General features: G+C 47.5%; 1 protein-coding gene across 4 annotated transcripts in view; it reads right to left on the bottom strand.

Moving 5' to 3' along the window:
* RBM27 (RNA binding motif protein 27) overlaps window positions 1–27,568 on the bottom strand; it is a 1,065,407-nt gene that overhangs the window by 502,427 nt on the left and 535,412 nt on the right. The gene's annotated exons all lie outside the window — the stretch shown is intronic.

Here is a 27,568-nt window from a genome sequence, read left to right as displayed (position 1 = left end):
TTTGTATAGTGTACAGCTACCTCGGGAGAAGTGTTCAGTTGCTGGGGGCTGTAGGGAAGATTAAGTAAGCTATTGACCATCGCGCGCTGAAGAATCTGTTGCTGCATTGCTGTTTTAACCACTTTTTAAATTTACCTGCTCTACTGCGCGCTCGCGCTGACGATCTTGGCGCTAGGCGCAACCTTTTCCAGCTTGTCATTGGGGGGCTACACTTAGTACAGCTCTTACCAGCATTATAATTGTGACCTCACCCCGCACTTTGGGGGAATTAGAGCGCTTCAGGGCACCTTGGGCTTTTGGGGACATCGCGTTGCGGTGTTTGTAGCCGCCATCTTAGGTGAGGGAACCAGGGAGTGCCAAATAGCAGGCACCATCTTGGTTGGGGGGCTAGTGATCGCACTGCAGTACTCCCGTGTCTGGAAAGGGCTTAATAACGGAACTTCCTCATCGACAGGTCAGACTTACTTGACCATCGCGCGCGGAAGAATCTGCACTGCAGGACTCCCGTGTATACGGTTATATAAGATGGATGACTCTAAAGCGCGCAGCGTAGGCACGCAGGCGGAGCGCCGGAGGTCGCGCACAGGATGCGCCGGGCGCCGGAAACTCTGCCTCTCAGGACTGAGCCGGCTTATCTTATTCCCGGGACGAACTTGAACGCCTTAATTTCGGCACTCTCCCTAGCCGCAAGCATAACACCATCATTAGGCACCCGAGTCACACGATCTAGACGTACTCTTCATGACAGAGACTTGGACCACAGCGTCGAGCTCGGTGGAACTGGGGATAGCCTGTCCCCATGGTTTCAAAATAATACATAATCCCAGGGTGGGGGCCCAGAGGAGGTGGAACCGGACTAATCTTTAGGGAGACCTTAGATTTCTCCCAGCTTAACATCAAGGCACTCGCTGGATGTGAATTACTTGGCTTCTCCATTAATGGCCAAGGAGGCGTGCTACACACTGGGCTGTTATGTTACAGACCCCCGGCCAGCACGCTGTCTGCTGTGTCTGAGCTGATTGATTTAATCTATGACCTCTCCCATTCCCATACAAGGCTGATGGTGCTAGGGGACTTCAACCTTTGGCCAGACGGTCCGACTAATACGGCTTTTGTTGAGCTGGTCCAAGCCTGCCGCAATATTGAGCTACAACAGCTCGTACTCTCTCAAACCCACTCAAAGGGCCATATCCTTGACCTACTTTTCGCCGACGTATGTCAAACGTCTCTACGGGATGTCCTACCTGAGTGTTGGACGGACCATACCCTCGTCCGTTTCTCCCTCTCATGCACAGCCGCCACAGCTAAAAAAGGTAGTGTGGGTGGCACTAGAATGGATAGACAATGGTCTAGACTCCTTAAACAATCTCCCCTGCCTACTTTGCTTCCAGACGGTTTTGCACTGGGAGCTAGTGTGGACGTGAGCTATGAGACTCTCTGCCAGCGAATCTCGGCTTCTCTGGACTCTTTGGCCCGATGCGTAAAATTAGAGCCAGGACCAATCTTGCTATGCCATGGTACTCAGAAGAACTTCGGCAGCTTAAGCTTCAGTGTAAACAGGCTGAGCGTGCCTGGAGACAACAGTACCTGGAACCACACAGAGTCCTCTTTAAACAAGCATTGGCGACCTACAAAGTCCAGATCAAGCTTGCTAAAGCTAGATTTATAGAAGAGTCACTGATGGCAGCTGCAAACAAGTCCCAGGCCCTATTTAAGATCGTAAAAGACCTGGCCCATCCAGCTTGTACCAAAAATGACATCCCGGCCTCCCAAGCTCTTTGTGATCTGTTAGCATAAGCCTTTGAGGACAAGATTGCTACCATCTTAAATAACCTTGCCTCGTCATCTGGCCATGTTGCGCATGATTCCATACCGATTGAGAACATGGATGAGGGCGCTAAGCCAGGCGAATTGAACAATTTTCCCCTACCATCTTTCGAGGATTTCTGCACTCTGGCTGACGGGGTGTCCTCTGGCTCACCATCTGTCCCTCTTCCACCAAAATTCTGGAAACTGTTTCGGGAAGAGCTTTTTCCCCCACTTTTTTCCATCTGCTGTCAGTCCCTCAGATCGGCACGGGTCCCAGACTGCTGGAAACTGGCGGTTGTCTCCCCACTACTTAAAAAGGAGAATCTGCTAGCCACCTTTATGCACATTATCTGGGAGTGTAGTGCAGTGGCCTCCTATTGGAGGCGGATACACATGATTATGAGTGAAGTGACCGGGGTGGATGTTCAGGTGGAGGCCCGACGCTGCCTCCTGAATGTCTGGGGCCCTACTGATTATAACACTGCACAAACCCAATGGGTCACCCTGGGAAACATGATTGCGAAACGGGATATAGCACAGATGTGGGGTGCGGCTGCAGCCCCAAAGGTGGTACAATGGAAGGCCAACATGGATTGGTGTATGTTCCGAGAGAAGACTGTCTATGTGGCCAGGGGTAAACCCAAAAAGTGGCAAAAGATATGGGGGGCCTGGAACGAGTATAGGGGTGACATTTGCATACCGCCTGACACCGCCCCCCCTGGAAGAACGACTGTCCCCGTAGTCTGTGACTCCAACACACGCTCTATTTGCATACCTATCCTGTATCCTCCCCCCCACCCCTTATGGTCTTAATAATGGGTACTATTTTGACTGTCTTTTAAGTTATCCGGCCTAGCCCTTCCCATGTTCGGGCTCTGTTGCACAAATGTTTCAAACTGCCTTGCTTCTTAGCACTAGTTTTGGTGCTTTCTTTTTCTTGTCTTTGTTTAATCTTTACAAAATAGAAAATGAAACCTTGATACGCTTTGGTAACTTGCTTCTTGTACACTAGCCTACTGGTTGATGATATGCTGCCTGGCCTCCGGGATGTATGGCTAAATAGCTGTGTGCACTGACGTGACAAAGGTTTTCAAAAAAAAAAAAAAAGGAGAATCTGAATCCCGCCGGTCCAGCTAACTATAGACCCATTTCCCTTCTGCCATTTCCTATTAAAATTCTGGAGAAACTGGCCACAAAACATATTTCCAACTTTCTTGAGACCACCGATTGTCTGGACGTGGCCCAGTTTGGTTTCAGACCGGCACACGGGACAGAATCGGCATTGGTGACTGTTCTCGATGACCTTCGGACGTGGGCCGACCAGGGTCGAGCAGCCTTTTTAGTGCTGCTCGACATGTCGGCCGCGTTCGATACGGTCAGCCACGCAATCCTGATCAGGAGATTGACGGAGGTTGGGGTGTCTGGCCTGGCCCTCGAATGGCTAGTGTCGTACCTCGATTAAACGCACCAGGTGGTGGCCCTGCCACCCTTTAAATCTAACACCAGGAGGGTTGGTCAGGGCGTACCCCAGGGATCGGCCATCAGCCCCATCCTTTTCAATCTTTACCTCCGCCCCCTGATCGTGCTGATTAAATCTTTTGGCATAACAGTCACCAACTACGCCGATGACACCCAACTTATCTTCTCGTTTGAGGGTAAGGACAGGGTGTCACAGGAGGTCTTCCATCGCTGCATGAGCACCACAGCAGAATGGCTGGGCAACAATTCCCTGCAATTTAACAGCTCGAAAACCGAGGTGCTGCATTGCTCCATGGACCGTACTCCCAGACCTCTACCACAGGGTTTTTGGCCTCCTGACTTTCAAGGTACCAGTCTGCCAGTCGAATCCATTCGGAATATGGGGGTGATGTTTAGTTCCAGCTTGCAGCTAGATGTATCAGTGAATCGAACGGTGGCCACCTGCATGGCACTGCTTTACTCGCTGCGAAAGATCCTACCCTTGCTCCCGGTACAGGCTAGACCAGAGGTAGTGCGGAGCATAATTTTAAGTCGACTTGACTATTGTAACGCACTGCTTCTGGGGACACCTGCTACTTTGATAGGAAAACTTCAACGGGTACAGAATTTCGCCGCCAAACTGGCACTCTCGCGACGTCGCCTGGATTCCTCTGCTAAGGCACTTAGGGACCTTCACTGGTTGCCAGTCTCGCAACAGATTGATTTTAAAGCTCTGTGTTTGGTATTTAGGGCTCTCCACGGACAAGGTCCGTCCCCTTTGCAGGACCTCTTCTCATGGTACACCCCAACTAGATCACTCCGGTCAGCCTCGGCCTACTTGCTGGTAGTACCCAAGATTCTGAGGTCCCGGATGGGTGGTCGGTCCTTCAGGTTCACCGCAGCGAGATTGTGGAATTCCCTTCCGCTAGGCTTGAGGGGCCTGGAAGACCTCCCTTCTTTTAAAAAGGCCTTAAAAACCTACTTGTTCCCCAGAACAATGTAACCAGATCGGATGCGGGAAACATCATGTATTGTGTCATAACAGTCTAAGCGCCAGGATGCCCGTTGGGTGACAGTTACAGCGCTATACAAGAACGCCTATGCATACATACAGCTACCTCGGGAGAAGTGTCCCGGTGCTGGGGGCTGTAGGGAAAATTAAGTAAGCTATTGCCCAAAATCACATGGTGCTGGGCTTACCTGCCACCGGAGTCAGGGATCGAACCGTGAACCCTGTGGTCCGGAGTCAGGCACCCTGGCCACTACGCCAAACAACTTCGATATAAACAGGTACTGGGCACTTTTCTGCCCTGGAACCAACTTCCCTGCCTACTTTAGAAGTAAGGATTGCACTTCTTATTTAAGGATATACAGATGGTCTTGCGAAGCACATCTCCTGAGGTGGCTGTGGAAGAGGTGGATAAAGTAGAGGATGTAGAAGAAGAGGTTGGGCACACTGTCTTTTTCAACCACATTCTGTGTGCTGCTGCATTGCCTGTAAACAAGATTCACCTTCTGCTGATGTTGTTAGTGTCGAGTGGAAGATTGTTGGCATCCTAAAAAGGATTATTCTTTGCTAAAACCCAGAAAGTTTTAATCCCTACGATGGGACTGCAAACCAAAGAAACTTGCTGTGGATTATTGGTCATTGAATCTCTCTAATGCGGAGCCCACCTTCGCGCCACAGAGAGGAGATTCATCAAATGTTAAGTCCATAAGCATGGTCTGGACGTCCTGTAAAAAGCTTCTGTTCCACAAACAGGCCTGTGGACGCACAGAGACACACATCCCATGGCTTTTGCTACTGAATCTACAGTATCCAGGTCAGATTGAATAATGTGCTTTGCAGCAGTCTGTCCATCCACCATCAGCTCTGTAACAGAGGTTTTGAATTAAGAAGATAAGTTAGGGATGACTGCCTGGTCTTGCCCAGAAGGCGAGTAGCATGGTTTTTTTTTATTTACAAAGTTTTATATAGCGCAAACTTGATCCCGAAGGATATCAGAGCGCTTTACAATTATAGGGAAAGGTAACAAATCAAAAAATGAGTCAAACATGGGAGTATAATAGGCATTGAATCAAATAGTGCACACATACCAGCTCATTTATAAAAACCTGAGTGAACGAGGAGTGGGCTATATGATGGAGCATAGTAATATAAGGGGAGTAAGTGAAATAATCATATACAGGAATAATAACCAAAACCCCACTAATAATCTATACATGAGTCAATGGGGCGTCTAATAGGCATTGAATCAAGTGATGAACATCTAATAGATCATTTATACACCTGGCTGAACGAAGAATGGGCAAGACAATGTACCATATTGACTTAAGGGGAGTAAATACAATACTCATGTACATTGGTCATATATGTTGTTTTATTCCTATTTCTATATATGACTGGCATAGGCACATTTACATTATCAATTGCAGCAGATATATGTATTGCTTTCTGCTTTTTGATCGATTTGTATTGTGTATTAAATAGAATTAGCTGGAATTTGTAGCTCCTTTGCAAATTTGTGGGTATGGCGATACATTATGTTGAATGTATCCAATATTGTAACATTTATGGGTTACATATCTATTTATACATTCATTTACTTTTTTTTACCACTGCTGCACAATGTATTTATTAATTATGGCATTGTTCATTGCCATGAAGGAAGCACAAGATCTATCCCAGGGGTCGAATACCACGGGGGACGACGCGTTAAGACCCTCAATACATGCCACCCCCTCTCACAAGCCCCTCCCTCCCTATCCCCCCACCCGAGTGCCAACCTAGAAAGGTGAGAAGTGCCAGAATATGTATCATAAGCTCCGGACAAACCCTTCACATGACAACAAGTAATAACTATGAGACACTGCTGCGTGGTTGGCAGGTACTGGGAGAGATGCCGAGATTTGGGACTAATAGTGTGATGGCTACACCACCCCATCAGAAATGGAAATTAAGGCACATGAGAGCCATACTTCCTACCGCAGCATTAGCATACTGTTCCATCTTCTTTGACTCTCATCACATGGTGTAGAAGGGAATGATCCAGGGGTCAATTTTGATTAACATAAAGCTTGTAACGCCAGACTTTCTAGAGACAGATGTGTTGAAGGGAATTTAGGGTCTCTAGTGGCCGGTGTGTTGATCTTGACACAATAGTGGAAGTAGTTAGTTTCTCCCATATGGCCAGTATAGGCTCCATTACAGCTTCATTGAAAGGTAGCAGATGTTCTATTGAGTGGGAGGTGGGTCGCAGAACTTCTGTAAGAATATTCAATTTACCTTGCATTGTTGAAAGTTGCAACTCTAGAACTGCAGCTTCCTTCTTTATTACTGAGAGCTACAAGGTCACTTCTGGAGGAGGAAAGCCCCATACAGGATAGTAGTTCCCACTTCAGGACACTGTCAAGGCCACTGGTCTCCTTCAAGCCTTTAAAATCAGGATCCATTACATTTTGTCAGGCAACATTATCAGTATTTGGATCTTCTTGAGAGTCTGAATCACTGAAGCAATATCTGCCCTCTTCAATCAGCCTCTGTGCTTTCCTTCTGAAGTGGTGGGGCATAAGGGGTAGGGTTTCCAGCTGAAGTGCTGCTAATTGGGTAACAGAAAAAGGCTATGCTTTGGGGGGGGGTTCATACATATCTATAGAGGCTCGCTGGGGAGGTCCAATGCAAGCAGCACTCAAACACGCCTTAGCTTTTCCCCAATAAAGCTTTATTAGGTATGCAGACAGTCTTCCTCAGTCCGTTATGTGAAGGCACCCGACCACTGCCTTACGCGTTTCGTTTGCACTTCATCAGAGGCGTGTGGGTCGAAAGAGGCATTGCGAGCCACACCCCTATTTATATAACCAAATCAACCGCTGACATTCAGCTGCTCCAAGAAGACTGAGTTTTTGTGGGAAGTGTAGTCCATTCTTAATGTCAGTCAATGGATGCCTCTTGAATACATGCCCCTACAAGCTCTCCTGAGCCCCCAAGGCAAGCTGTACCGCTAAATCCAAAGGCGCGTTTCATTATAGACCCCATATTGTGACTCCATGACCACGTGGTTCTTCCATGGGTTGGTGCTGCTTAGCGGCTGGACAGCCGCTTGGATTATGTATCGAGGCTCGCTGGGGAGGTCCAATGCAAGCAGCACTCGAACGTGCCTTAGCTCTTCCCCAATAAAGCTTTATTAGGTATGCAGACAGTCTTCCTCAGTTCGTTATGTGAAGGCACCCGATCACTGCCTTACGTGTTTCGTTTCCACTTCATCAGAGGCGTGTGGGTCGAAAGAGACACACACACACACGCACACACATATCTACACACACACACACACACATATATACACACACATATTGTAGTGCCGGCGGTATGTTGTGTTCCAACGCCGTCAATGAGGACGGAATAACCAGTGGAGGCTGCATAGTCTTCAGATTCGTCCAGGACACCGCAGGCAATGGTAAATAAAAGGAGTGAAGAGTGCAAATTGGTAGGGTGTTGGCAAGCCTTCTATAAAAAAGCCAATTGGTCCCCTGGGGCCAGTGGATGCACTAGAGGGGAGCATATCTCGATTAAACATGCTGAACACTGAATTCGAAAAGAAAGTCTGATATGTCCCAGGTGCTAGAACCTCTGGGGCATCTGTCAGATAGAGCCACAGGAGTCGAGGTCAATGGAGTTACAGATATTTGATTCTCTTCAGTTAGATGATCCTGAACGGAAGCCAGTTGAGATGAATATGCACGTCTTGGCAACTTACTGCTGACAGTATGATGTTGATATTCGTGCCTCCTCCCTCTTATGGTTTTTATGGAAGATTTCAAAGGCAGTGGTAATGAAGACTTGGATGTCGGACAGGACTTCTGACATCCCTGGCATTCATACTGCACTTGGATCATTAACATTTTGTCCTCTCCTCTCCTTCATTTAGCGAACTCTAATCCAAGACAAAGACAGAGGGAATGTGGGCCCATAATGGACATCAGGCTTTTGAGGTCGCAACACAGCTTGAAACAGGATTATTTCAGCAGCAACCTGTGAAGAAAAACTGGATCTAATCATATGTAAAAGTCAGAAAACATTGAATAGCAATGACACACCAGAGGAAAGTCGAAGAGCTCCAGAATGCATCCAAGGCACAGAAATAAAGGGAAATAACGTCAGCACATGGACAGGGGTGCTTTATGGCTCCAGTGACTTCACAGAGTTTCACCTGAGGCACTGTGATGGACTGCGCACAACCCTAACAGAATGCTATCGAACATTTCAAAGATAAGACAGGTGCCAGGGATATTCCAAAGGAGAAACATTTGTAGGTAGAAGTATCGATCAGCCATGAAAGCCTACATGCCCCTCTGCCAAGGTTGACATTCCCTTGATAAATCCTTACCTTTGAACTTCCCAGGAATCAGACTGGATCCGCAAACCTTTGCGTAAGCAGTACACTTGCACACCATCAGGTGGAAATTTGGCTCCACGTGACATCCCCGGGGTCAGCTGTGATGTCGTGGACACCTATGTAGGTGCCACTCATGCGCGCGGATGTCAGTTACTTTTCACTTTTCCACGCCAGAAGCGCAGGGGCATAAAGTGAACTGACGTGTCAAAACTAGGGCCCTGAAAAGGGGAACAACTCTAGCCCTCTAAATGAGTCCGCAGAGCAGGAGGCATTTGTGGGTCTTTAGGAATCTGCAGCTAGATATTGTCTATATGTACAAACCCTTTTAAGAACCTATTTGTGATAGGGGATTTGAATAAGGAGGGTTGGTCTGGCAATCGCAAGAAAGCAGACATAGCAGAAAGATAACCTTTAAGAGTGCCTAAAACAGAGCCCTGCTGGGCAAGGGTAAGAATGAAAAAGAAAGTATTAGACAAGGAAGCAGACAGGAGGTCAATAGACCTTTCTGCTCAATAATTTACAAACTTTTGCCAATGGGAGGTGTTTGGCATCTTAGTGGAGGGCTGCCTGGCTACCAAGATTAAATTCCATACTTTGGGAAAAAGGTTGAAAGCTATCCACTGTCGCTGCTCAATCTCCATGCAAGGGGTACAGTTGACAGGTGCGGGTGGAGGACACTCCTCTGCTGCCGCGACAGAAGACCCCCCCCCCAAAGGGGCAGCTTGATTGGAGAATCAATGCTCATTCGAAGAAGCTCTGGATACCAGACTCTTCGTGCCCAGTCTGCAGCCACAAGAATGACGTGGGCTCGGTTGTTCTTGATCTTCTTGAGAAATCTGGGCAGTAGTGGTTTGGGCGGAAAGGCGTACAGGAGGCCTGAGCTCCACTTGTGATGAACATAGTCACCAAGCGATAGCTGCCTTGGAAACTCCAGCGCGCAAAACTGCTAACAATACTTGTTCTCTTTGGAGGCAAATAGATCTAACCAAGTCTCTCCCCACTGCTGAAGGAAGCCTGCGCCACCTATGACAGGAGACACTATTCTTGATCTGCTATGCATTGATACACAAGGTTACTACTTGTGTAATGATATATCTGTAAGAGACATTAGTTAGTGGTAGATTCCTTACCTTAGACTATCCCCAGGAGTCAGACTGGATCCGGAAATTTTTGCTAGCAGTATCCCTGCTCGTCAGTAGGTGGCGCTGTGCAGCTCCGCATCCGTAGCTGGCGTCATATGCGCTGAGATGATGACAAGGAGACTACTTAGGCATCACTCATGTGCGCTGATGTCAGTTCTATGCACGACTTTCTGCGCCAGAAGCGCAGGGCCATGCAAGAAACAGACCACTAGTGCCATGAAACTAGGGCCCTGAAAGGGATGTCCTTAACCCTAGTAATCAGTCCGCAGGATATGGGGAGGATGGGTGGGGCGGTAAGGAATCTATCACTAACAAATGTCTCTTACAGATATATTGTTACACAAGTAGTAACTTGGGCATCTGAAAGAAACACGTTCGAGAATAGATACCCCAGCAATACCAACCCCAGTGGTGGGTCTGTGAATAAGATGACACCAGAAAGTCACGTAGAAAAGAACGGCCAAAGAAGCCATCTCTCCGGACTGGACTGTCAAGACAGTAATGCTTGGTAAACGTGTGCAGCGAGGCCCACGTAGCTGCCTGACAAATGTCCTGCAAGGGAGCGCTGGGTCCCAAGGCAGTAGTACCTGCTGTTGCCCTGGTTGAATGGGCATGCAGCCCCACAGGAGGATCCTTCTTAGCCAGAGAGTAACAGGCCTTGATGCAAAGAACGACCCACCGAGAGATGGTCCGTTTGTGCATGGCCTGACCTTTTTTGGCGCCCACGTGGCCAACAAAGAGCTTGTCATCCACCCAGAACTGTTGTGTGCGTTTCAGATAGAAAGAGAGCGCAAGTTTGGGTCCAGACAGTGCAGCCTCTCTTCCTCTTTCGAGGGATGTGGAGGCGGAAAGAAGGTAGCCAAAGTGATGGTCTGCACGATGTGGAAGGGCGTGACAACCTTAGGCAAGAAAGAAGGACTGGTCCTCAGAACCACCTTGTCCAGATAAACAGAAAGGAAAAGAGGTTTAGAAGAAAGAGCCTGGAGCTCACTCACTCTTCTGGCTGAGGGGATAGCTACCAGGAAAGCCGCCTTGAGAGTGAGAAGACGCAAATGACAGTTATGAAGGGGCTCGAAGGGAGGGCACATCAGATATGTCAAGACAAGATTTAAGTCCCAATGATGCACGATGAACGGCACAGGAGGAAATGTGTGCATAATGCCTTTCAGAAAGCGGTTAACAACCGGGGACTTGAAAAGAGAGGGCTGATCAGGAAGCCGTAGAAAGGCGAAAAGGGCCAAAAGAAAACTTTTGATAGTGCCTAGAGCAGAGCCCTGCTGGGCCAAAGTAAGAAGGAACAGAAGGACTTCAGAAAGCGGGGCAGAAAGGGGATCCACAGACTTTGCTGTGCACCATGCCACAAACTTGTTCCACCTGTATGCGTATACCGTTTTCGTAGGAGGAAGCCTGGCTGCCAGAATGACATCACCGACTCCGGGAGGAAGATCGAAAGCTGTCCACTGTCGCCGCCAAATCTCCACCCATGGAGGTGGAGGTGGGACAGGTTCGGGTGGAGAACCGTCCCCTGCTGCTGCGATAGAAGATCCTCCTGAAGAGGCAGTCGGATCGGGGGATCGATCGCCATATTAAGTAGCTTGGGATACCAATATCTTCGTACCCAATCCGGAGCCACAAGAATGACTTGGGCCCGGTTGCGCCGAATCTTCTTCAGCACTGTGGGCAGAGGTGGTATAGGCGGAAAGGCGTACAACGGTCCACAACTCCAGTCGCGAGGAAAAGCATCGCCGAGCGAGTGCCGCCTTGGAAATTCCAACGCGCAGAATTTATGACATTGCGCATTCTCTTCGGTGGCGAACAGATCTAACCAAGGCTCTCGCCACTGCAGAAAGAGACCTTGCGCCACGTCAGATTTCAGATGCCATTCGAGATCCATCATACACCAGCGGCTGGGTTCGTCCACCCTGGCGTTCAGAGAACCTGCCAGGTGTTGAACCACCCAAATTATGCCTTGATGTTCCAGCGATGTCCAGAGGGGCAGATCCTCCTGGCATAAGGTCCACGACCCCATCCCGCCCTGTTTGTTGCAATACCACATGGCAGTGGTGTTGTTTGTGAACACCTACACCACACTTCCCAGGACAGAGGAAGGAATGCTTTCAGTGCAAGTCGGATCGCCCGAAGCTCCAAAAGGTTGATATGGAGCCGGGACTCCGCCGGAGACCAGAGGCCTCAGATCTCCGCCTCTCCCAAGTGACCTCCCCATCCTTGGAGGGACGCACCCGTCACCACTGAGTGCTCCGATTGGGGAAGGGAAAGGGATCTGCCACTGACCCAATCACGATTCGTGAGCCACCACTGCCCTCCGAGATGTGGACATGATCGGACAGATTGCCCTGATGCTGTGCCCACTGGAATTTCAGGTCCCACTGCAGATCCCGCATATGCCATCTGGCATGTTGCACTAGCAGGATGCAGGAGGCCATCAGGCCCAGGAGCCGGAGGGTCATCCTGACAAACCCAGGATAGAGGCTGAAAGATCGGAATCATAGCCTGAATATCCCGGACTCGCTTATCTGGAGGATAAACCGGAAACTGCGTCTAGTCCAGAACCGCTCCGATGAAGGTGAGCTTCTGAGAGGGACTCAGGTGTGACAGCGGCACATTGATGAAGAACCCCCAGCAAGTGCAGGAGGTCGGCCATACTCTGAAGGTGGGAGACGACTACCTGGGGCGAGCCCGCCTTCAACAACCAGTCGTCGAGGTAGGGGAAGACTGATACCACTGACCTGTGCAGATGAGCTGCGACCACCACCATCACTTTCGTGAACACCCGAGGGGCACTGGTAAGGCCGAAGGGGAGCACGGCAAACTGAAAATGCGTACCTGAGGTCCAAGATGGGGCGCAAGCCCCCTTTGTCCTTCTTGGGAACCAGAAAGTAGTGGCAGTAACAGCCACATCCTACTTCCGGCCCAGGAACGCGCTTGATGGCCAAGAGGACCATAACTTCCTGCTGGAGAAGCGCAAAGTGATCTCCCGAAATGCGGTGGAACTGAGGTGGCATGGTGGGGGAGGGGGGTAGAATTGAAGGGGAGGGAGTAACCCCTCCTGACGAGTTGCAGCACCGACTTGTCGGAAGTGACAGAACGCCAATGGAGAAGTTGATGACGAATCCTGCCACCCACTTGCGTGGGATGCGACCTGCCACTCAGACTAGGAAGGTTTTGACGTTGACGTCGCAGGGGCAAAGGTGGACTGATCCTCACGCTGGCCCCTGGAGCCACCCCGGCAGCCTCCACGCCCACGCTGAATTTGGTTCTGCACAAGCTTTTGGATGAACGAACGGGCTGGGTTGCCTCTGCCATGGCCATGAAAGGAATGAAAAGTAGACGTGGCCGGGCACGTGATAGAAAGGCCCAAGGACATGGCCGTAGCCAGAGAGGCCTTAAAAGGCTCCAGTGCAGTGTCCGCCTGATCACCAAACAGGCAAGTGCCGTCAAAGGGCATGTCCATGAGCGAGCCCTGGATGTCCAGGGAGAACCCGGTGGATCGCAACCAGGTGGAGCGACGAAGAGCCACAGTCGTGGAAACTGCCCTACCGAGGTAGTCCGAGGTGATCAAGCCACAACGAATGGCGAACTTAGCCACGTCCTTACCCTCAGCCACAGCTTGAGACAGCACAGTCTGGACCGCCTCCGGGCAATGAGACAACACTCAGCAAGGGTATCCCATACTGAGTGAGAATCGCGACCCAAAAGGCACGCAGTATTCACCGACCGCAGCCCAAAGCTCGCCAATGAGAACAACCGCTTATCAAACTGTTCCAACTGCTTAGAGTCCTTATCTGGCGGAGCCGTGGGAAAAGTACTCTGGGACGTCGAGGCTTGACTGACTAAACTATCTGGTGTGGGATGAGTAGTCAGAAAGGCAGCGTCAACCGGCGCTGGGCGAGGACGCCTGACGACTTTTTTATCTACAGGAGCCCCTGTGGCTGGCAGCGACCAAGTGCCCAACAAGACTTCAGTGAGGGCATTGTTAAAGGGCAGCAGTGGCTCCGATGAAGTGGACGCCGACTGGAACACCTCAGTGAGGAGATTAGTCTTAGGGGTCACCGTGGGGAGATCGAGGTTAAGGACCTCAGCTGCCCGACGGAGCACCACCGTATACGAGGCACCTTCCTCCATAGTGGGCGGAGGAGACGCAAACCATGGATCAGAGTAGACGTCAAGGCCACCAGCCTCCTCCAAATAGTTCACCCAGTCATGCTCAGAATCACACTGACAAGCAAGACAGTCCTCCGACCCCTCCCAATAGTCCTCCACCACCGGTGCAGTCGGCACAGGCCTTGCCGGTGGAGACAAGGGCGACGCCGGAGCCGGCAGCATGGGACCTCTTGGTGCCGTGGCCGGAGCCAGCGGCACAGGATCCTGCAGCGCCGGGGCTGGAGCCGCCGGGAGTCGACGGCCCAGCAGGATCCTAACACAGGACCGAAGGGCCTGAAGGCGCACCGCCGGGAGCCCGAGGCCTTAACAGGCAATCCATGGCAGCAAGGAATTCTCGCGGGAGTCACCGACAAACCTGGCGGATAGGCTGCGGGACTCCCAAGCACCAAAGGAGGGGCAGAACACCTGTCCCCCTCGTCCGCATCCGAGGACCGACGGGGGGAGGTCAGAGAGCGAAAACTCTCGACTTCTTTTTGTGTCGTCTCTTACCCAAATCCGAGGGTGAAGACTTGGATCCTAAGGAACGGTGAGAACGGCTCCGCGAGTGGTCACGGGATGGACACCTGGAACTCGAACGGCGGAGGGACGAGTGCCAAACTTCAAGAAACTTCCGGCGCCACTCCCTCAAGGCCCTCGGGCCATAGCGATACAGTCCAGACAGGACCGGGAGTCATGGCCGCGCTCCAGGCAGTAAAGACAGACGTTGTGAGGGTCCGCCACAGACATATTGCAATGACAGGTCTCGCAGTACTTAAAACCAGGCATCCCTATTCGCACCAGAGAGAACCAACACAAGACAAAGTCTCCAAAAGATAGTCAAAAAATGACTGAGGTACGTGCTCTAACTGGATCTGTACTTACTGGCGTGGCAAAAGAAAGAACTGACATCAGGCCGCATGGGTGGTGCCTAAGTAGTCTATGTGACATCTCGGCAAATACGACGCCAGCGACAGATGCGGAGACGCACAACGCCACCTACTGACGTGCAGGGGTACTGCTAGCAAAACTTTCCGGATCCAGTCTGACTCCTGGGGATATTCTAAGGTAAGGAATCTATCACGAACGTATCTCTTTCAGATGCCTCAGTACACCCGCCATGGCGATCAAAGAACCTGCCAGGTGATGAACAACCAGGGGCATGCCCTGCTGTTCCAGCCATGTCCAGAGGCATAGAGCCTCTTGAAAAAGGGTACAGGGTACCCCACCCTGCTTGTTGCAGTACCACATGGAGGTCATATTGTCCATGAATACCTGCACCAACTTTCCCTTGACAGACGGAGGAAAGGCTTTCAATGCTAGCCGGAACACCAAACGCTCCAACAAGCCTCAACTTCACTGGAGACCAGTGTCCCCTGATCTCTACCTCTACCAGATGGCCGCCCTATCCCAAGAGTGATGCATTGGTCACTACTATGAGATCTGATTGGGGAAGGGCGAGGGGTCTGCCCCAATCGCGATTTGTAAACCACCACTGCAGGTCTTTTGCAGTTCCCTCTGAGAACTGAACCATGTCAGAGAGATTCCCCTGATGCTGTGCCCACTATAACATCAAATCCCACAGCAGAGACGTCATTTGGCATGTTTTACCAACAGGATACAGGAGGCCATGAGTCCCAGCAGCCTAAGATTCAGTCTCACTGAAATCCAGTATAGAGGCTGAAACATCGGTATCATAACTCGAACATCTTGGACTCACTGTTTCGGGTGGAAAAGGCCGAAAATGCACTGTGTCAAGAACAGCTCTGATGAAAAAGCGTCTGAGAAAGAGTCAGGTGTGACTTTGGCACGTTTACAGAGAACCTCACCAAATGCAGGCGGTATGCTGCAGTCTGGAGGAAGGAGAAAACAACCGGGGCAAAGGCGCTTCAAACAGCCAGTCATCGAGTTAGGGGAAGATCGATACCCCTTAACCTGTGCCGATGAGCTGTGACCACAGCCATCACCTTGGTGCACACCGAAGGGGCTCCGGTAAGGCTCATGGGGAGCAAGGGGAACTGACAGTACTCGTGGCCTACCTTGAACCGCTAGTAACACCTTTAGCTCAGCAGGATGGAGATGTGAAAATACGCTTCCTGCAAGTCCAACACTACCAGCCAGTCTCCCTGGTCTAGGGCAGACAAGTCCAGAGCCAACATGAGCATCTTGAATTTCTTTTTAAAGAAGAGATTGACGGTCCAGAGGTCCAGAATAGGACGTAGACATTTGTTCTTTTTCAGTATCAGAAAGTAGCGGGAGTAACATCCACAGCCTACTCCTGAAATCGTAACTTTCTCTATAGCAGGACAGCTGAAACTTCCTCTCGGAGTATTAATAGATGATCATCCGCCAGTCATTCTTGAGTTGGCAGTAAGAGGAAAAAAAGAAAGAAAGGGAAGAGAATAGCCATCCTGAATGATCTGCAAGACCCACTTGTCCGTTGTTATGGACCTCCAGCGGAAGAGATGTTGAATTTTCCCTCCACCTGGAGTAGCATGGTCTTGTAGAACCAAACTAGGAATGCTTGGAGGCTGCAGCTACCAGAGGCTGGGTGGCAGACAACTTCTGGCTACCATTCACACAAGGTCGGAATGTACCGTGCTCACCTCCTCGCAAAACTAGGAGAGTCTGTGCAGGACAGTGGCTGGGATATGGCTGACGCAGTTGATAACCCCTTCTATTTCCACGAAAGGGGCGAAAGGTAGACTGGCCACGAGTTGTAACCGAGAGGCCCAAGTATCTGGCAGTAGCACAAGATTCCGTAAAGCACTCCAAGGCCAAATCTGCCTTCTCAATAAAGAGACGAGTACCCTCGAAAGGCATGACCATGAGGTTAGCCTGGACATCTCCAGAGAAGTCAGATATTCTCAGGCAGGCTTGGTGCCATGAGGCTGCAGTCGACTAGACCGCTCTACCCAGTGAGTCAGTTGTATCCAAGCCATACCTAATGGTGAACTTTGCTGCATCTCTCCCATATTTCACTGCCTCAGTGAGCACGGCCCTGGTCTCCTCCGGGACCTGTAGTAGCACTTGTACAACCGTTTTCTATAAAGTGTGTGACAAACGGCCCAATAAGCATGCAGTGTTCACCGACAGCAATGCAAGGCTGGTGGAAGAAAAGATCTTCTTACCAATTGCGTCCAGCCTCTTGGATTCCCGAAAGCGCTATGGGATGTTAAAGCCTGAACCACCAAGCTCTCTGGATTGTGGTGTTGCCTGAGGAAACTGCGATCACCCAGTGCCGGGCGATGGAGGCGTGCTATTGTCCTGTTCACAGGAGACCCTGTGACAGGCTTGGACCACATGCCTAGAAGGACACCTGTCCGTGTTTCATTAATTGGCAAAAGGGATTTGACGAGAAAATCCGAGGCTGAAGCACCTCCATCGTGAGATTAGTCTCGACTAGCACAGGGAGAAGCTCCAGGTCAATAACCTCCACTGTCCTCCTCACCAGCATGGCGCAAGATGCCCCCCCCCCGGCGTAGCCAAACTAGACGGAGAGAGCATGCCAGTATCTGGAGATGTGTCCAGTCCACTTGCTTCTCCAAGGTCCTCATACCAGTCCAATTGCTCACATGGGGGGTCTAACTGGTGTTCAAAAGGGTCCAGGTACCCGTCCCATTCTTCTCCCAAGCCTGCAACCTCTTCAAAATGAAAAGGCAACAACCTAGAACCTCTGGGATCAATTTGGCGCTGGAGTTGACAGACGTCGATCCGACAGTCGTCTGGTTTCAGAATCGGGCTGGCGCAGGCAACTTCGGAGACACAGACTGGGAATGGCGCAGAGGAAATTTACATTGGCCTGACCGGTGTGGACTCCGATCCGGAATCAGATCCAGGAGAACCCACCGGCGACAAGACTGGAAATGTCCGTTTGGAACCCAGTGGGGGCCTCTTCTGACCCAGCGGGGCCCGGAGGTGCATCAGAGGTGTCGGACGCTCAAATATGCGGCACATGGCCTCGTAGAATTCTTTCACTTGAGCAGGGGTTGCTCTGGGTCCTGTAAATATGGGGTGCAGTGCGGAGTCGAACCCAGCAAGGATTCCGCTGAACCATGCCTAGAAGTTGATGCTCCCTACCCGTCTCGTCGACAGACGAGTATAAGTCAAAGTCAGTTTGGACTTCTAATTATCCCTTTTCCCTGAGTGTCCTGAGGACATTGAGTGCGAATAAGAGGAGTTTGGGCTCCTGGAGCCTCTGCTCTCTGGGTCCTGAAACAAAGTCCATCCTGGACAAAGGTGTCATGCCTCCTCCTGCAGATGGGCAGGGTCCACGAAGGGTAAGCTTCAAAGGCCTGCCCCCTTTGTTAGCTACCCCAAGACTTTTGCTGCTATCGACAACTGGTTCCCGCCGGTTCGGACACCCACTCTGGGCAGGAGAATAAGCGGGAAAACCTAGCCAGGAAGGGAGGTGTGCCCACCTTTGCCAACAACACCCTTCAGGTTGGGTAGGCTAAGTGAAGCACACATCTCAGTCCCCTCCATCTCGAAGATGAGGGGACTGTCCCAACCAGGAAGAGGCCTATGCCCGCTTCCCACTGAAAGGCAGCATAATAGGGGGTGTAGACACCCCAGGGAAGGGACCCATTGGTCCAGACCTGCGCCCCCCTGTAACACCCCTAAATCTAGTATTCAGGGGCACCCCTGAACCTTGGCTCTTTAGATTCAACGATCTAAGAAGGATTGAAGAGCTGTGCAGCAGTTGAGAAGATGACTAATGACTTGGCCCTAGCTCTATCGGCCTGTCCCCTTCTCCAGTGACCCCGCTTCCAGAAATCGGCGTGGCCCACAGCCAGCAACCTCAAGAACCCCAAAGGGCCTGTGCTGTCTTTGACAAAAACTCCAGTCTCCTGTGGACACCAATTTGTCCAGCAAACAAGAACCAACACCAGTCTCCGCGGATCCGCGACACTGCAACACCCTGCACCCGACGCCCACAGCCAGAGTCAGAGGGAACCACTTACCCTGGGCTGTCTCTCTAGCAATCCTGACCTTGTCTGCACCGGTAACTGACCTCTCCAAGGCTCCCCCTCGACGCCTGCAGCCTCCGTTTGAAGGGTTCCCCTGACCGCGATTGGACCCAGGTAAAGAAACCCAACACCAAAAGGCATCCCTGTATCCTCCGCCCTCCAGCTGATGGTGCCCAGGTGTCCCCCAGCTATTCAACTTACCTGTCTAGCCACTAGTCGCCTTAGCCCAGCTTCATGGTCCAAGCCTGCAGCATTTCTTTCCTACCGATGTCCTCTATTGGTTTCTTTTGGGAGCCCGAGCCTTCTTTGCACTCTGCTGCCCATGTGCCGCAAGACGTTTGCTTTTGATGCCTACTGTGGCCCTCTCTGTGCTTACCTTTGATCCCTAGTCCCGATCCAGAATCAGCAGGTACCTACCGGTGCTCACCCAAGTAGCCCCGGTCTCCATAGCACTAAATTGGGGCTCACCTCTCCTTTGACCTCTGCATCAAGCCGCCCCTGTGCCGCTGAGGGTGCACTCTCTTTACCTAACTGACCTCTACCATCCAGAGACTGATCTACAAAACTGAGTACTTACCTGTAAGTCACTAACCTTTTTTTGCTCATAGGAACACACTGAACTGAAACATTACATTGTACTGCCTATTTTTAATATTGCAAAACTCTAAAAACTGTAACTGATAGACGTTTACAGAAAACCTTCTTAAAACTGAACACTGCTTACTGCATTTACAAAGTCATATTGCATTCTTGAAAAGTATCGTCAGTCCTGCAAAATGAATAACGTACCTGCACTAAGTGATCCTTGGTTCTAGTAATAAATAAAGTAACTTTTTACGCAAATTGGTCTGTATTCTGTCTTTGAGTGTGTGACATTCTTCTTGCCCGTGTGTACAACAAATGCTTAACACTACCCTCTGATAAGCCGGACTGCTCAACCACACTACCACAAAAAGAGAGTAAGAGATTATCTACTTTAGCCTCTGCTATACCTCTGGCACTCCACTGGACTTTGTGCACACTATACCTTACCTTGGTATAGTATATATAGAGCCAGCTTCCTACAGCAGGACTCGACAACAGTTTTGGAATCTGATTGCGTTAGTACTATTGATTTAGTCCTAGTTGATTATGGCCTCTTCTAGAGGATATGGAAGTGATAACACGTCTGGATAGTGACCATAACTCACTTTGAGTGACTGACTGGTGACACCCTGAGTCAAGATAAAAATCTTTACACTACCATTGTGCCTTCCCCCATAGTAAACAACCGCCGTTATGTTTCCTGCCTGAATGTTGTGTCCAATCAAAAACGATTTACACAAATTTACAAACTCTTATGTAAAGTACCTTGAGACATACGAAGGGCTGAGAGAGGAAGAAATCCCTATCTTATATATACGTGTTGTTTTATTTAAGGCATTACAGGAAATTTGTAATCAAGATAGTACTGTTAAGAATTTGAATTCCCCCAAAGTGGATAAATGGTTTGACCAGGCTTGTAAAATTCGCAAAATCATCCTTGAGGAGGGCTATAATATAGGGTAATTGTGCAAACATTAAGGAGGCAAGATCCATATACAAGTCTACCCTAATTAAGGCAAAAAAGAATTAGAACAATACCTTGTGGCAAGACATTTTGGACGCCAGTAAAAACAATGATATTAGATTATTTTGGCGCCTTGTTGCCCAAACTAAGCAGGAAAAGTTGAAATCACATCACTAAAATATTCCTCCGGATAAATGGGTGGCACATTTTCTGCTCTATATGCTCTCCAGGTGGCTATCAGGAACCTACATGCACTAGCACTTTCAAAGCACCAACAGTTTTAGACTTTATCGCTCCTGTTGTGTTTAGCTTGGAAGATACACCTAGAGCGATTGATTTGTTTAAATCTGCAAAACTTCTGTCCCTGACAAAATTCCAGGTGACCTGTATAAATCTGAGCCATCAATCTGGGCTGTATATTTAAATATGTTGTCAAATGCCATTGCAGCTTGTGACAAGGTTCCAGACTCCTGGTTGAATTATAGGCCTATAAGCCTCATTGGCAATGCCCCAAACAAAAGTTCTAAACACATTTTAATCAGACTTCATGATTGGGTAAATGTAAATAAAAGGTTATCCCCCGTCCAAGCAGGATTTAGAGCTAAAATGAGTACAACAGGTCAGATTTTTAGATTTATGGTTTAATATTGGACATACTTTTTACTTCAGAATCAAAAACCTAATGTGGCTTTTATTGACCTTAGAGCAGCATTCAACCTCATACCGTGTTCTACTCTCTGGTAAGCTTTGACAAATATGGAGGTCCCAATAAATCTTTTACTTCTAATAAATAAATTACATGTTAATAACTTCCCTCAAGTTAGCTGGGGTCCCACAGGCAAGTTAACAGACGGTATCCCCATTGAGAGAGGAGTTCGCCAGGGCTGCGTTTTGGCGCCCACTCTTTATATTAATGACGTTGTGGAAGCCTTAGATTTATGAAGAAATTTCTCTCCAGCATTGAACAATAAGACACCAATTTTACTTTTTGCAGATGACTCCCTCCTTATATGAAAATCACCTATGGGTCTCCACATTTTAATCAAAACATTTTAAAAAAATGTAAATCTAGAGCTTTAGAATTAAACATAAATAAAACTAAGTTTATGGTGTTTGAAAAGCTCAAGAAGGGAAGTCGTAGTATCCATGTAGGTAATGAGGCTCTTGATAGAGTACACAATTTTGACTACCTTGGTGTTAGACTCATGGATAATTTAGGCTGGATTAGCCAGCTGGAAAAAACGACATTAACGATAAAACACAGATCAAATGCCATTTTAAGGTTTTTTTTGTTTGCTTTTTTAATCAATCTACGACGCGTATAATTCCCCTGCTGTAAAAACTTACCGTGCAACTGCACAGGGAGCCGCTCTCTGCGGGGCAGAGATCTGGGGTTGTGGCAATTTACACTCATTGACGATAGCTAAGAATAATTCTTTTAGAAAATTATTAGGGTTACCTTCCAGCTTACCACTAACCCCCATGTGTTTTGATATTGGGCTAAAAAGAATTGTCAACTGGCAGTTTTTAAATCTCTGGCATATTAGACCAGATTCTGGATCACACCTTAACTTGGAGTCTTTAAAGACTCCCTAATAGAGGTATTGAATCTTCCAGGATCCAGGGATATCCCATGGGTCAAATCAGACTCAGGCTGGTTTTCCAAACTTGGAATGCGGAATCTGTGGGAGGACCCTAACACTATTACAAAAAATTATAGCAATTTGTTAAAAACACAATATTGGGCTTATATTAATGATTGTTATGTTGCTCTAGTGGGTCTGCAATTCGTGTATTTGTAGCTTGCAAGCAATATCCTAGGTTTGAAGAATTTTATTATTTTATATTTCCATCTTCTTTTTTTTTTTAAATCTTTTTATTATCATTTTTACATTTATTTTTTGCAAGCAATACAGGATTAATTCAGTAATATTAACCAATTGAATCAAAAATGTAAAAAGCCAAAATAATGTCCAGACTACCATCAGTAAGCACAGAGTATATCCCAGTCAAATTTATCAGGAACTAAATATAATAACAAATTATAATTATCAAATCAGCTCCCCCTGAATCCATTGTCTAATTGGGTCCCAGATCTTCATTGCCAGCATTCTTTTCTTTTTACCTTTTGTGCTATATATAGCTGTCTCTATATTATATGCCGCTAATAGGCGAGCTCTCCATGCTTCGAATGGAGGGGGGGGGGGGGGGGGGGGGGGGAGAGAGCTAATCCATTCTTGAGTAATGCATGCTCTCATTATAGCCATAGATATGAATATGAGCCCTTTGTGCCCCTCGAGTAGGACTTCAGAGGTTACTCCCATTAAGACATGTTCCCCCGTTAACCTAAGGGAGTAGCCGAACACTTTAGTCAAAAAGGTCTGAATTGCCTCTATAAAGGGGACTAGCAGCGGACATACAAAAAACATATGCAGTGAATCAGCAGCATGTAACCCACACCTATTACATGTTATGCCCACCGTCGCACCCCATTTTGAAATTTTTAGCGGTGTATAATATAAGTCATAAAGAGCCATGTAGTGCTGTGTGCGGGCTCTGCAAGTGATCAACACAGTATTAGCAAGTGCAATTGATTCTTCTAGACAAATAGTTGCTACCCCTAACTTCTCTGCCCACCCTGAGGCGTGGATTTCTTAATCGTCAGGGCATAATGTCAGAAGAGCTCTATAATAATATCCAATCCTTTTTTTGGTAAACAGGTCATCAATCAATGAAAACCTGGTAATACCTGAGACTTCCACAAGTGACAGGGAGTTAAAAAAGCTATGTATTTGTAGATATTTAAAATAGTCCTGATTTGAGAGGTTATATCTAGTTGTGAGCTCCAGGAAAGTAAAAAGCTGATTATTCTGCCATAGATCATTCACCCCGTGTATTCCTTTATTTCGCCATCGAACCATTGCCAGATCTTGAAACACAGAAGGAAATATTTTACGAGCATTAAAGGGTGTATAAATCGAGAGTTTCCCAATTCCCAAAAGTTGCCTGACTATCTTCCAAACTCGGAAGGCTGCTTTCAGCGTCTTAAATTTAGTTTTTTTATAATAACTTGGCTCTATATTTTTTAGGAAGCATCCACGACATTCTTCGCCCATTATAAGTTCATAGATGGAGGGAGATTGACTGTGGGGGATCCTTACTTTTTCACCAATAATCAGAGGGGAAATAAACTGTAAAACCGACGCAACATAATACAAAAAGTGCGGGATGCCCCCCCCCCCCCCCTAGATTTGGGTAGAACCATCTTTTTATAGGATCTACGAGGTTTCTTATAGCTCCATATAAACTTAGATGTCATCCTTTCCAATTGCTTAAAGAACATCAGTGGGAATTCAAGTGGGATAGAACGATACATGTAAAGAAACTTAAGAAGTATTGTCATTTTCAATACATTATTTCGGCCAAATAAGGATAAATGAAAATGGTCAATCCGTTCAAGTGTAGCATTTGCTTTTTGAAAAATCGGGTTAAAATTCATAGCTGGAATATCTGAAATAGGAGAGGTAATTTTAATACCCAAATACGTTGCTACCGAAACCACTGGGATCGATGAAGGGGGTGTCTGGCCTACAAATAAGTTTTGAGTCTTAGCTATATTCAACTTGTAGCCAGAGAATACTCCAAAGCGAGTAGCAAGATCTTCTATAACTGGCAAGGCTTCCTGAAGATTGGTTGTGAGCACCACTATATCGTCAGCGTATGCAAGCGCCCTATATTTTGTATTCGCTACTATGACAGGTGGGATCCCCGGTGCTGAATTCAATTTATTTAAAAATATGTCTAGATACAACGCAAACAAAAGTGGAGAAGCAGGGCAACCCTGGCGGGTGCCTCTAGAAATGGAAAAAAAACAGATTTTTTTTAACTCAGTTTTATGCGAGATGTAGGTGATGCATATAGCGCTTTTATGGCCGAGATAATCCGGGGGCAAAACCTTTATTTGCTAGCATCTCCCAGAGATATGGCCAGGCTACCCTGTCGAATGCCTTCTGGGCATCCAACAGGTTAATACCAAGGTCACTGCTCGTTGCCTCAGCTCTGTCCATTAAAGTGATTACACGCCTAACGTGATCTGAAGTGTCCCGACCAGGAATAAAGCCATGTTGAACCGGCGAGACTATTGTAGAGATTACCCTTGATATGCGAGAGGCTAAGATCTTCGAAAAGATCTTGCTATCCGCATTTATAAGCGAAATCGGTCTAAACGACGAGGGAAGAAGAGGGGGTTTGTCTTTCTTAAAGAATGCCATTATTATAGAATAACTCCATGATGGAGGTGCTACCGCATTTTGTGCTTCTACACATGTTTGCAATAAATCTTGTTTTAAAAGGGCTCTAAACACTCTATAAAATTCTACGGGTATACCATCTGGCCCTGTAGCTTTCCCAGTAGCCAGAGAGAGAATAGCGATTTCTATTTCCTCCCATGAAATTTCGGCCTCTAAAGCTATAGCTTGAGTATCAGTTAATTTTGAAATATTATCCGACCCGCAAAAATTTAGCAATGTCTCTGAAGAATATGAAATATCTTCCTCCCTGTAAAGTTTACTATAACATAAGCGAAAGATCTCCAAAATATCTTCAGGTTGACTATAAATCTGACCCGAATCATCTTGAATCTCCTTCACATTATTGAATGGTTCCTGCTGTCTGAGTCTCTTAGCCAATATCCTTCCTGTCGTTTCCCCCATCTCATAAATTTGTGAGCGAGTTACTGCAAACTGTTCAGCAAGTTTCCTTGCATAGATCTCATACAGCCTGGACTTATGAATAGCCAATCTTGCTTTAATATGCTCCGTATCCTGAGCTGTACTAATAGCGGATATTAATTTAGCTTCCCACTCTTGTACTGCCCTGTAATAGGTGGCAAGTTTAGCTCGGGAGGACTTTTGTTTATTAATAGAGTAGGACAAAGTTTCTCCCCGGTCCACAGCCTTAAAAGAGTCCCAGACTATTTGAGTGGTAGCTGTGCCACGATTAACATCAAAGAATTCCTTAATCCATGTGGACATATGCTCAACATACACATAGTCTGCCAAAAGTTTACGTTCGAATGTCCAGGAGTTTCTCTCACGGGGTTAGCCATGACCATATTTAATCTCTATTAATATAGGATTATGGTCCGAGATTAATCTCGGGAAAATCTCAAAAAGGATATTGTTTAATAATGTCATGGAGCTGAAAAAATAGTCTAAACGTACCAGCTTCTGATGTGGGGCAGAGTAATATGTACATCCAGGTGACCCATCTCTCGAAATAAAGCCTACATCCACCAACCCAGACTCTGTAACTAAGCCTCTTAGTGCCTTGTAGGTCTTGCTCTAGTAGGTCTGCAATTAGTGTATTTGTAGCTTGCAAGCAATATCCTAGGTTTGAAGAATTTTATTATTTTATATTTCCATCTTCAACTAGGATTTTGTATATAAAATTCTGATATGGAATTTTACCACGGAGGTCTTTTAAATGTAAATGGGGCATCAACCAGGTTCTCAAAATTTACCCTGCATATGGTTTGAGCAACGAAGATAAGAAACATATATTGTTTTCCTGTAGAGAGTATTGTTTTATAAGCCGCAATGGCTAGTGCCAATCTGTAACGGTATGGCCACACGCAGTCACCTGGAAGCTTTTAGGATTTGAAAAAGTGACACGTAGCTAAACGTAGTCTTTGCTGTAAGCAAATTTCTACAAGCAGTGCATTTTAAGAGACTAAAATATATTTAAAATGTCTAAATGCTACTGATTGATGCCCTTACCGATTTCATGAGTTTCTCATTGAAATATTGTTGCACACTAGCTCTTTTGCACTATGTACTTTCACTTTATGCACTATTGCACAGTCCTAATGTATACTGGCTGTCATTACCAGTAAAATGTATAGGAAGATTATTGCAGATACATTACTAATGAAACCTAAAGCAAGGAAGAACCACATGTTTAAAGTTTTTGGTTTTAGTTGCCTGTATCACAAAGCAATATAAAATGTTAAAATATTTTTGTACTGTATTATTTCTAGTATTTCACATGTATTATTATTATTTATTATTTAAAAGTTTTGTATAGCGCTAGCTGGACCCGAAGGTATCAGAGCGCTTCACACCAGGTACAAGAGTCTGCCTTATCGGCGATGGAAGATTGAAATCTGGACACCTCAGGGGCTATCACATAACAAAGTACATACAGATCGTAGTAATTACAAGGGATGGTGATAATATAAGCATCCCTTACAGTTCAGGTGGCTTCCAGGAAGAGGGCTTTGAGTAGAGTCTTGAATTTTGGGAAGTGGGAGGTCGTTCTGATGTGAGGAGGGATGGCGTTCCAAATCCTGGGTGCATTGCCAGCAAAGCATTTACTTAAAGTTTTGGATTTCCGTGGTTTCAATGGAATGAGAAGAAGTGTGTTGGAACTTCTGAGGGTCCTGGACTGGCCAGCCCTTTTGAGTTTGGCAGCCAGGTATTCCGGTTTGCCTGTGTGGAGGTCTTTGTGTGTAAGGCATGCTGTTCGAAAGTTGGCTCGCTGTTCAATAGGGAGCCATTTCAGGTCTTTTAGCGCGGGGGAAATGTGTTCGAATTTCCTGGTTCCTGTGACCATTCTGGCTGCGGCATTGAGGGTGGTTTTCAAGGGTCCTAGATGTGATTTGGCTGAGCCAGTCAGGGCTGCGATACCATAGTCAATTCTGGAGAGCACCAGTGCTTGAGTGGCCTGTTGAAGGTCCTTGGGAGGAAGGAATGGTTTGATTTTGTAAAGAAGTTTCAGATTGAGGAAAGCGCTTTTGGCGGAGTTAGCGATGTGTTTTTTCATGTTTAGTTTGGGGTCCAAGGTGATACCTGGGGATTTGACTGAGTCTTTAGGCTTGAGGGTGCCATTGAGGGCATCAGTGGCTTTGAGCCATTCTTCAATTTGGGGGTTTTCGTCTCTGTTGGAGATGAGTAGAACTTCAGTTTTTTCTTGATTAAGCTTAAGTGGTTTTGTGAGAGCCATTGTTGAACGTCTTTGAGCGTGTCGTTGAGTTTGAGGATGTCATCCATACAAGTGGTTTCCAGATAGAGTTGTGTGTCATCAGCGTAG

This window comes from Lissotriton vulgaris, chromosome 7 (genome assembly GCF_964263255.1).
Source record: "Lissotriton vulgaris chromosome 7, aLisVul1.2, whole genome shotgun sequence".
Classification (NCBI taxonomy): Eukaryota; Metazoa; Chordata; class Amphibia; order Caudata; family Salamandridae; genus Lissotriton; species Lissotriton vulgaris.
Note: the sequence above shows the minus strand (reverse complement) of the source record. Positions and strands in the feature narration are given on the sequence as shown.